Source organism: Natrix helvetica, assembly GCF_964273705.1.
Source record: "Natrix helvetica genome assembly, chromosome: 5".
In the NCBI taxonomy this organism is placed as follows: Eukaryota; Metazoa; Chordata; class Lepidosauria; order Squamata; family Natricidae; genus Natrix; species Natrix helvetica.
Genome location: NC_138551.1, coordinates 29,284,251 through 29,295,006, shown reverse-complemented (window position 1 = coordinate 29,295,006; position 10,756 = coordinate 29,284,251).

Sequence of the window (10,756 nt, the reverse complement as noted above, 5' to 3'; positions counted from 1 at the left end):
TTATTACTTCTGGACTATTCACTGTTACTAATGCATAGGAATGTTTTTCTCTTACAGAACGTGTTCTGTGTTAATTTCTCTGTGATATTTTTTCTTCTCTGTTGTTACTGCTAACATGTAGGTCCCTTTCACCTTTCCAAGTTTGGCTTTTTCTTGCTGCATCTCTATACTTTTTTTCTTTGCACTGTCTACTCCCTCTGAAGGAAAAACATCTCCTGTCTTTTTGCTGCTGCACTGCTCTGTTCAACGATGGCTTCAGTACTCCAAAAATTAAATAGCATCTCCTTTCTTCTGCTCCCCCACCTTTCAAGGTTATTGTATAATCAGCGACCATTGTGCTGGGCAAAAAAAAAATCAAATGGGAAGGAAAGGTATCACAAATGCCTACAGTTTTCTTAAGTAGCCTGCTCTTCCACAGCATGAAATGGATTACACTGGTTGTCCTGTAAGATGACTTTTAAGAGACCTGGACATGGAACAGTTCATGTCTCCTGATGCATTAGGGCTTCTTGGTAGCTTTTGATACTACTAGACACCACATTGTTCTGAAATGCCAGTGAAGGTTAGGAATGAGACTTCATAATAAAGAGGGCCTGCTTATTACTAAGTGGGTGGAAAACAAGTATAACAATAGGAGAAATATCTATAGTAATTTCCTTATAAAGTTCTGCAGGGTTCACATACCCAGTTTTAATATCTATCTTACTTTACATCACAGCCAACTGGATGTCAACAAAGTATATTTGAATATTTCAGATGTGATTTCAAAGCAGCTACCCTGTTTCCCTGACAATAAGACCTCCCCAGATAATAAGCCCAATCGGGCTTTTGAGCACATGCACTAAAATAAGCCCTCCCCCAAAAATAAGCCCTCCCCAAAAATATCGCAACACAGCAGCAGCCTCCTGAACCTCAAAAATAATAAAAATAAGGCTATAATAAATAAAATAAAATAATAATAAATAAAAATAATAAAAAATAAGGCTAAGTGCTTATTTCGGGAGGTCAAATGAAAATAAGACACTGTCTTATTTTTGGAGAAACACAGTAGATATGGAATCACTTCTGTTACACTAACAGATCTACATCTATATGATTTTTAGCTTACCAGAAAGCTCTGGGTGAATAATAGACTAAATGACATTATTTAAGTTATTAAATAATAACTTATGATTATTATTATAATGGAGGAAGCGGAGACTTAGGGGTTTTTTAGTTAATTGTTTTTTAAAAACTTTTAGGGGGAGGGGTTCAGGGGTTGGGGGACGGGTGGGTCAGGTCAGGAGCGATGAGAGAGCCAGGTCTCCAGGTGTGGTCGCGAGCAGAAGGAGCGGAAGGGAGGAGGAGGGGGAGGATATCGTTCCTTTACAGGGCTCGCTGATTTCAACGGTCGTAGGGCGGGGCAGATACGAGGACAGATTAAGAACTCATAGTCGGTTGGGAGACCGTGGGTGCTGGTTACACCCGGTCGCTCGTACCAACCCCCGCGTTCTAGGTGGTCAGGAGCTGCAGACCCAGGGCCTGAGGCTCTTGCTATGCAATGCGAGGTCCGTCATTAATAAGGCCCCCCTCATTCATGATCTAATTTTGGAGGGGGAGCCGGACCTCGCGGGAATAACGGAGACCTGGTTGGGCCACGAGGGAGGTTTACCCCTCGTGGAAATGTGCCCACCAGGCTACCGAGCATTTCACCAGCCCCGGGCCCAGGGAAGGGGTGGTGGGGTAGCAGCGATTATCCGGGAGGATTTAGAGCCAAGGGAGTCCACTGTGCCACAGACGTCCGGGTGTGAATCCCTTGTTGTGAAATGGGGCCCTGGGAGACAGCTGGGCCTGCTGATAGTATACCTGGCTCCTCGCTATACATCAGCGGCCCTGCCTGAACTCCTCGAGCTGATCGCATCGGTGGCAGTTGAGACCCCCAAACTCTTAGTGATGGGGGATTTTAACCTGCCATCGGCGGGAGAAGCATCCGAGGGGGTTCGGGAGTTCATGGCTTCCATGACAGCCATGGACCTGACTCAATTGATTCAGGGCCCGACACATGAGGGAGGACACACCCTGGACCTTGTTTTTGTCTCTGGCCAGTGGTTGAGTGATCTGGGAGGAGGGGACTTAACCATCACTCCCCTGTCATGGTCAGATCACTCACTCCTCTGACTCGACTTCCCTGGTGCTACCCCCCGCTGCGGGGAGGCGGAACCAGAAAACACTAGATGGTTCCACCCCAGGGGCCTGATGGAACCAGATAGGTACCAGACGGAGCTTGGGACACCTCCTGCAACCCTGACCCGCCCCCGGGTAGAGGACCTGGTGGTCGCGTGGAATAATGCGACTACCGATGCCTTGAACCGGGTGGCGCCTTTGCGGCCTCTCTGGCGGCAATGATCCACCCTGGCCCCTTGGTTCACCGAGGAGCTAAGGGTGATGAAACGCCGCAAGAGATGCCTAGAGAGTCGTTGGAGATCCTCCCGTTCCGAATTTGACTGAACACAGGTACGAGCCCATTTAAGGACGTACCTTGTGGCATTGAGAGCGGCCAAACGTCAATATTGTGCCGCTCTCATTGCATCCACAGAGAACCGCCCTGCTGCCCTGCTTCGGGTGTCCCGCTCTCTCTTGTTTCAGAGGCCGTGGGAGGCCCCTTTACAGGGTAGGGCAGAGGAGTTTGGGAAATATCTGCAGGATAAAATCGCTCAAATCCGGAAGGATTGGATCCCTGTCAGTGGTCCAATGGAGACGTCCGTGCCGAGTCTTGAGACACCGATCTGGGAGGAGTTTGACTTGGTTGCCATCGAGGATTTGGACAGAATGCGTGGACGACTGTGTCCCACCACATGTTTATTGGACCCGTGCCCCTCCTGGCTTGTACTGGCATCCTGGGAGGTTACACGTGACTGGCTCCTGGGCCTAGTGAACGCTTCGTTGAGTGAGGGGTCTCTCCCGGCCTCTTTGAAAGAGGCGGTGGTGAGACCCTTGCTCAAGAAGCCTTCCCTGGACCCTATGGAGCTGGCCAATTATCGTCCTGTCTCCAACCTTCCCTTCTTGGCGAAGGTTGTAGAGAGTGTGGTGGCTTATCAGTTTCCACGACATCTGGAGGAAGATGATTATCTAGAACCGCGCCAGTCCGGCTTCCGTCCCGGGCACAGCACGAAGACGGCCTTGGTCGCGTTGGTTGATGATCTCTGGAGGGCCAGAGATAGGGGTTGTTCCTCTATCCTGGTCCTATTAGACCTCTCGGCGGCTTTTGATACCATCGACCATGGTATCCTGTTGCGCCGACTGGAGGGGTTGGGCGTCCAGGGCACCGTTTTGCGGTGGTTCGGCTCCTACCTTTCCGGTCGGACGCAACGTGTGTTGGCAGGAGAGCAGAGGTCGACCCTAAGCCCCCTTACTTGTGGGGTGCCACAGGGGTCGGTCCTCTCGCCACTCCTGTTCAACACATATATGAAGCCGTTGGGTGAGATCATCTGTGGTTTTGGGGTGGAATATCATCTGTACGCTGATGATACTCAGCTGTACATTTCCACCCCGAACCACCCCAACGAGGCCGTCGAAGTGATGTCCCAGTGTGTGGAAGCCGTACGGGTCTGGATGGATGACAGCCGACTCAAGCTCAACCCCTCTAAGACGGAGTGGCTGTGGGTACCGGCTCCCCGGTTCAGTCAATTAATGCCATCTTTGGCCATCGGAGGCGTTCAGCTTGCCCCCGTGGAGCGGGCGCGCAATTTGGGCGTCCTCCTGGATGCCCGACTGTCCATGGATGACCATGTGACAGCCGTGGCAAGGGGGGCGTTCCACCAGGTTCGCCTGGTGCGCCAATTGAGCCCCCTACTGGACCGGGACACCTTACGCACAGTCACTCATGCGCTGGTGACGTCTTGCCTGGACTACTGTAACGCTCTCTACATGGGGCTTCCCTTGAAATGCACCCGGAGGCTACAGTTGGTCCAGAATGCGGCCGCGCGGGTAATTATGGGGAGTTCTAGGTACTCCCATGTGACACCTTTCCTGCACGAGCTGCACTGGCTTCCTGTGGTCTATCGGGTGCGTTTCAAGGTTTTGATAATGATCTTTAAAGCGCTCCATAGCTCAGGACCTAGTTACTTACGGGATCGTATCCTGCCCCATACATCCCTGCGACCAATTCGCTCGCACAGAGAGGGACTCCTCCAGGTGCCGTCCACCAGACAGTGCCGAGGGGCGGCGCCTAGGAGTAGAGCCTTCTCTGTGGCGGGCCCAGCCCTGTGGAATGACCTCCCCCCGGATATTAGGACTACCTCTGACCTCCGCTCCTTCCGTGTAAAGCTCAAGACCCACCTATTCCAAGTAGCTGGCCTGGCTCAACCATAGTCTGAACATATCGCTCCTGACGGGTTTTTTATTTTTGTAATTTATTTATTTAATTTATTTAGGGGATTTTAATATTGTGATTTTAATTTGTTTCCATCCATTTGTCCACCTCCTCTTTGTATACGTCTTTGTATACGTCTATATTATATGTATGTTTGTCCATACTTGTATTTTTATGTTTTTATTGTACGCCACCCCGAGTCCTTCGGGAGAGGGTGCGGCTAAGAAATAAATATTATTATTATTATTATTATTATTATTATTATTATTATTATTATTATTATTATTATTATTATTATTATTATTATTTGATATTCTACACACATCTATATTAAGATTTTTCTTCAATCTCTTTCTAATACGTATGTTCCTTTTGCAATTGATTTCTGGTATGTAAGTACTAACATATGGAATTTGGACTTGGTATAAAACCAATACTGGATGTTATAATGATACAGTCTTGCTTCTATACTATTATTAGTTTTATCAAGGCTTTTCATATTATTCATTTTATTCAGAGGACTGGTGAAAGTTTGTTGTGAGTGAGTTAAACATATTTAAAAAGAAAACATTCAGTCATATCCCACCACCGACATCATAATATTTTATTTCACCATTTTATTTGTTTATATCACAGTAGTGAAGCTGTTCCAGGATAAGGATCATATTCCATCAAGACTATATTTCCAGGTGTGTCAAACTCGATTTAATTGAGGGCTGCATCAGGATTGTGTCTGACCTTGGGGGATCAGAGTAGGCATGGGTGGGGTGGCCATGGCAAGCTTGATGTCACTTGTGTCAGAGGTGCCTGTGGCAGCCCAAGCACTCTGCCAGCAAAAATGGGCTCTAGAGTTCCATTTTCTCTGGCAGGGGCACCATGGCCAGTCCTTCGTTGTTTCCAGTTTGGCCCCCTGAACCAGGACAAAGCACCCCATGGGACGGATCCAGCCCCGGGCTTGAGTTTGACACACCTGCTATATTCCAATAATTATAAAAGTTTCTTGCCTTTCTTTCTCCTTCTGAGTCTCTTCATACATTTTTCTCTTTACACACATATTGTTTCCTGTCTCTTTTTAAATTAATAATAGTAAAACAGTTACATGAGAAAGAAAAGGAGAACAGAATGAGAAAAGACATTTAGCAATTTTCAAGCAGAGGATGCTTACTCCCTTGAACTGACTTCAGTGGAAATAACTCGTAATGATGACTTGATGGGAAAAGCGCCACAAGAAGAGGAAACAGAGTGATGCATTCACAGCCAGACGCAACTCTGAACAAGTGACTTGCGAGAAAAGTAGTGCTTCTTCTCTTCTGCTTCAGGGAATGAGCAGTTTCAGCATGAGCTCAATTCCATATCCATTAAAGGTTCTGCAGTATCAAGTGTCAACAGTGAAGCAGGCGATATCACTGAGTTACACAGCTTATCATGTCTAACTATCATTTGACACTACTGACAGAAATCAAGATAGTGGGTACAGCGCCTAATCCATCAATTTGGAAAAGAAGAAAGAACAAGGCAAACAAAGAAAAGCCTATTTTCATACTATTGCCCCCATATGGCTAAAACCCAGTTTTAACCTGAATTTGTTTTCTCCTACTCAGTTAAGCAATACTTTTTGCAAGAAATAATGCAGCATGGTAGCATTTGAAAGATTTCTCCAGGAAATGTATCTCAGAAGATAATATTTCTGCAAAGGAAAATTCTTGTTTGCCTAGGAATACTGCATAATTCCTTTTGAGAAAAGGAGGTTATAATGTAAAACTTGGAGAAGGGATTTTTTTTTTTTTTTTAAAAAAAAGATGCACCTATAGCAGAGGTGGTTTGCAAAACTCGGCACTACCGGTTCGCTCATACTCGTTCTAATGCACGATGCTTCTGTTCATGCACAGAAGCATCCAGGCAGGTGGGTGGGTGGGCAGACCATCCTGCCGTTGCCACTACTGGTTCGCCCAATCTGGGCCAAACCAGGAACAGCCCACCTCTGACCTACATGGCACTGTTTGTGCGTTTGGCAATATGATTATAATTACAGACCTATAGTACAGTTGCAAAATGGCTTGTCTGGCTTGTTTGTATTTCCTAACCTTAATGTTTGTAGTTGCCGGAGATCACATATACTGTGTAACATCTGTCCAATTATGTTAAGATACAATTGCAACAATGCACACGGTAAACACTGATCCATAGAGAATAACTGCAAGGCCTGTTAGAAATACTCGAGGAGTATGGAATGATCATGTAAAGCATAAAAATAAAAGTAGATATTGACAATGAGGTTAAACATACCTTAAAATAAAGCTCAGTATTTGTTAGTAATATTCATGCAGTTTGCCTGAAAGCATGACAGAAGAACTTTCTCATTGCCTTTTTGGGGATTTTTCAATTTCCCAGCATAGAGCAGTTTCTCTAGCCAAGTATTAAGCAGAATTGTTTTACAAACTGGACAGAAATCTTGAAACTTGCCTATTAAAGAGAGTGATAGAGAGACATAAAGAATCATCAGAACCTAATAGAACAGAGTGAGTCTTTATAGCAATCAGAGGACATGGCCTTCGAAGAATGGTTAATTTTGATGGAGTTCACAGCCTTGTGATTATTTTCAGTTAATCAAATATAAGTGTATAAATTCTGCCATTTAGTAGATTACTGAGGTGCAGAATTATGTCTTGTATTTCTGGACAGTGAAAACAGCAGAACATAGGTGTGAATGATCTGTTGTCCCATTTTAGTAGTGTCTGCAGGGAAGAGTTGAAGGAAGGGGGTGCCAAGTGTACCACTTTGGATCCTATAAATCCAGTGCAATAAATCATTTTTATGAAGCTAGCAAGTCTGTCTGCATTAGAGATGCTACTGAAAATGGAACTGACAAAAGAGGATGGTGATTGTACATCATATGCTGCCTCCTGAGAATGCTCAGTGTAGAGTTAACTCTCATAATGAATCAAATACTCATCCATGCCCTCCTGTATGTTCTACCTTTCCTTTTATCTTTTTCTGTGTGACTGTCCTTCAATATTTCAACTGTATGATTACATATCTTCTTCTTTTCTAAATACTAAATATATTGAATTCTTCATATTTTCATCACAAAAGGAATGTGCACAATACCAAGTAAATATAATTTTTCTATTTTATCCTATCCTTTACATTACATTTAGAAATACTATCTAAAGAATCTACTCTTTTGGAGAGATATTATACAATTGTTAAAAACGAAGTAATTCATCAAAATTATTTTGGAGCAGGGAGTTTGATTTCTCAAACTCAGATCTCACAATCAGGTCTTAGTTCCACTAACTATTTTGAATGCAATTGTTGATAAGCAAAAGTTTGGAAAATGGATATTGCAATAGCTGGAGACAACAGAATAAAAGAGAAAGAACTAGAGAAAAATTGCAAAATGCAAAGATCTGAAAATACAAGTAGAATATTTGTAAGGAAAAGAAAGCAAAGGTAATATCAATAGTAATAATTGCCTTAGGTACAATTCCAAAACATCTGGAGCTCCACTCAAATCCCATCAGCATTGACCCAAAGGTGCTTTTTCAAAAGGCATCTAGTCCTTCTTTTTCCTTGAAGATGTTTTGCTTCTCATCCAAGAACTAAAGAAGCTTCTTGGATGAGAAGCGAAATGTTTTCAAGAAAAAAAATAAGGTCCAGTTGCCTTTTGAAAAAACACCTTTGGCACAACCAGGACCTGGATGACTGAGAATCTCTATAGGCATCCATCGGCATTTACAAAATCACTCTTACTCAATTGCAAAAGGCAGATTTACTTGGAACAACTGACATCCTATGATGATGTCGTCAACACCATCAAACAACACTGATCTATCCAGCTCCACAGGAATGATTCTGGAGGTAGACAAACATGCCAAATCCAATTAAACATCTGGCTGATTCTGCAACAAGCCATAATTAATTAATTAATTAATTAATTAATTAATTAATTAATTAATTAATTAATTAATCAATTAATTAATTAACTACTAAAGCCAGCCATCTCAACCAAGTGACTTGGGATGGTGAACATTTGTAAAATAATTAAAAACACTATAAAAATACATACATCCGTTGAGAAAATTATCATAATAATTGTCACTATAGCTGAGAAACAGGGCACTGCAATTAAATATCCTGCATTAAATGCTGCAAGTCACATTTAGATGTTGGGATGCAAGTATAATTTCTATAATTATTTACAAGAAATGGAATAGAATAGAATAGCATAGCATAGAATAGCATAGCATAGCATAGCATAGCATAGCATAGCATAGCATAGCATAGCATAGCATAGCAGAATTGGAAGGGGCTTTGGAGGTCTTCTATTCCAAACCCCTGCCTAGGCAGGAAACCCTACACCACTTCAGTCAAATAGTTATCCAACATCTTCTTAAAGATTTCCAGTGTTGGAGCATTCACAACTTCTGGAGGCAAGTTCCACTGATTAATTGTTCTAACTGTCAGGAAATTTCTTCTCAGTTCTAAGTTGCTTCTCTCCTTGATTAGTTTCCACCCATTGCTTCTTGTTCTACCCTCTGCTTTGGAGAATAGTTTGACTCCCTCTTCTTTGTGGAAACCCCTGAAATATTGGAACACTGCTATCATGTCTCACCTAGTCCTTCTTTTCATTAAACTAGACATACCCAGTTCCTGCAACCATTCTTCATGTGTTTTAGCCTCCACTGCCCAAATCATCTTTGTTGCTCTTCTCTGCACTCTTTCTAGAGACTCCACTTCTTTTTTACATCGTGGCGACCAAAACTGAATGCAGTATTCCAAATGTGGCCTTACCAAGGCATTATAAAATGGTATTAATACTTCACGTGATCTTGAGTCCATCCCTATGTTTATGCAGCCTAGAAACGTGTTGGCTTTTTTGGCAGCTGCTGCACACTGCTGGCTCATATTTAAATGGTTGTCCACTAGGATTCCAAGATCCCTTTCACAGTTACTACTATTGAGCAAGGTACCACCTATACTGTACCTGTGCATTTCGTTTTTCTTGCCTAAATGTAGAACCTTACTCTTTTCACCATTGAATTTCATTTTGTTAGATAGTGCCCAATGTTCAAGTTTGTCAAGATCCTTCTGTATCTTAAGCCTATCTTCTGGAGTGTTGGCTATTCCTGCCAGCTTGGTGTCATCTATAAATTTGATGAGTTCCCCATTTATCCCCTTATCCAAATCATTGATGAAGATGTTGGAGAGTACTGGGCATAAAACAGAGCCTTGGGGTACTCCACTGCATATTTCCCTCCATGTAGATGCAGTTCCATTGAGGACTACGGGTTGAGTGCAGTTAGTCTGCCAGTTACAAATTCATCTGGTGGTGATGCTCTCTAACCTACATTTTTCTACTTTATCTATTAATAGGTTATGGTCTACTTTATCAAATACCTTACTGAAGTCCAAGTAAATTATATTGACAGCATTCCTCTGGTCCACTAATTTTGTCACTTTTTCAAAGAATGCAATAAGATTGGTCTGGCACGATCTGTTTTTGACAAACCCATGTTGGCTTTGGCTATTACTTTGTTTACTTCTAGGTATTCTCTAATTCCTTGCTTGATTATCTTTTCCAGAATCTTCCTGGTATTAAGGTCAGGTTAACAGGTCTGTTGTTTCCTCGATCTATTTTTTTCCCTTTTTTCAAAGATGGGAACCACATCAGCTCTTTTCCAGTCCTCTGACAGTTTCCCTGTGCTCCAGGATCTTTGAAAGATCTAGTTCAGTGGTTCTGAGATCTCGTCTGCCAGTTCCTTCAGAACCCTGGGGTGTAATCCACCTGGTCCTGGTGATTTGAACTCATTTAGAGTAGACAGGTGCTCACTTACCATTTTCTTCCCAATTTCAACTTGTGTTCCTAATCTGATTTTTGTGATGCTGTTTTTGATAGGTTGGACTGTTTTTTTTCCCCTTTGTGTAAAGACAGATGCAAAAAAATGAGTTAAATAGTTCTGCTTTCTCCTTGTTGCTTGCCACCTTCTTGCCACTTTCTCACAGCAATGGACCAATTGTTTCCTTGACTTCTTTCTTGTTTTTAACGTGTTGGAAGAAGCTTTTTTTGTTATTTTTGTTTATTTTGTTTATTTTTGTTAAATCTTACATCTTTAAAAATTGCAAATAAATTGGGGAGGTAGAAGCCCTTGGCACATTAATGGTTAAAAGTTTTATCTCAAGTTATTGCTATTCAGTTAAACCATCTGAATTCTTGCAAGAAGAATTTGGACTGCCTAAAATTTCAAAATGGCAGTTTAGTCAATTGCAACATATCTTCATTTCAAAGTTTGATCTAAATGCCTTTAGGGCATCTAAAACTTCAAAATTACTATCACTGTTACAATATGCTTTGAAGACTTGTAAGTCTACAGTATTTTTTTAATCAATAATTAAACAGAATCT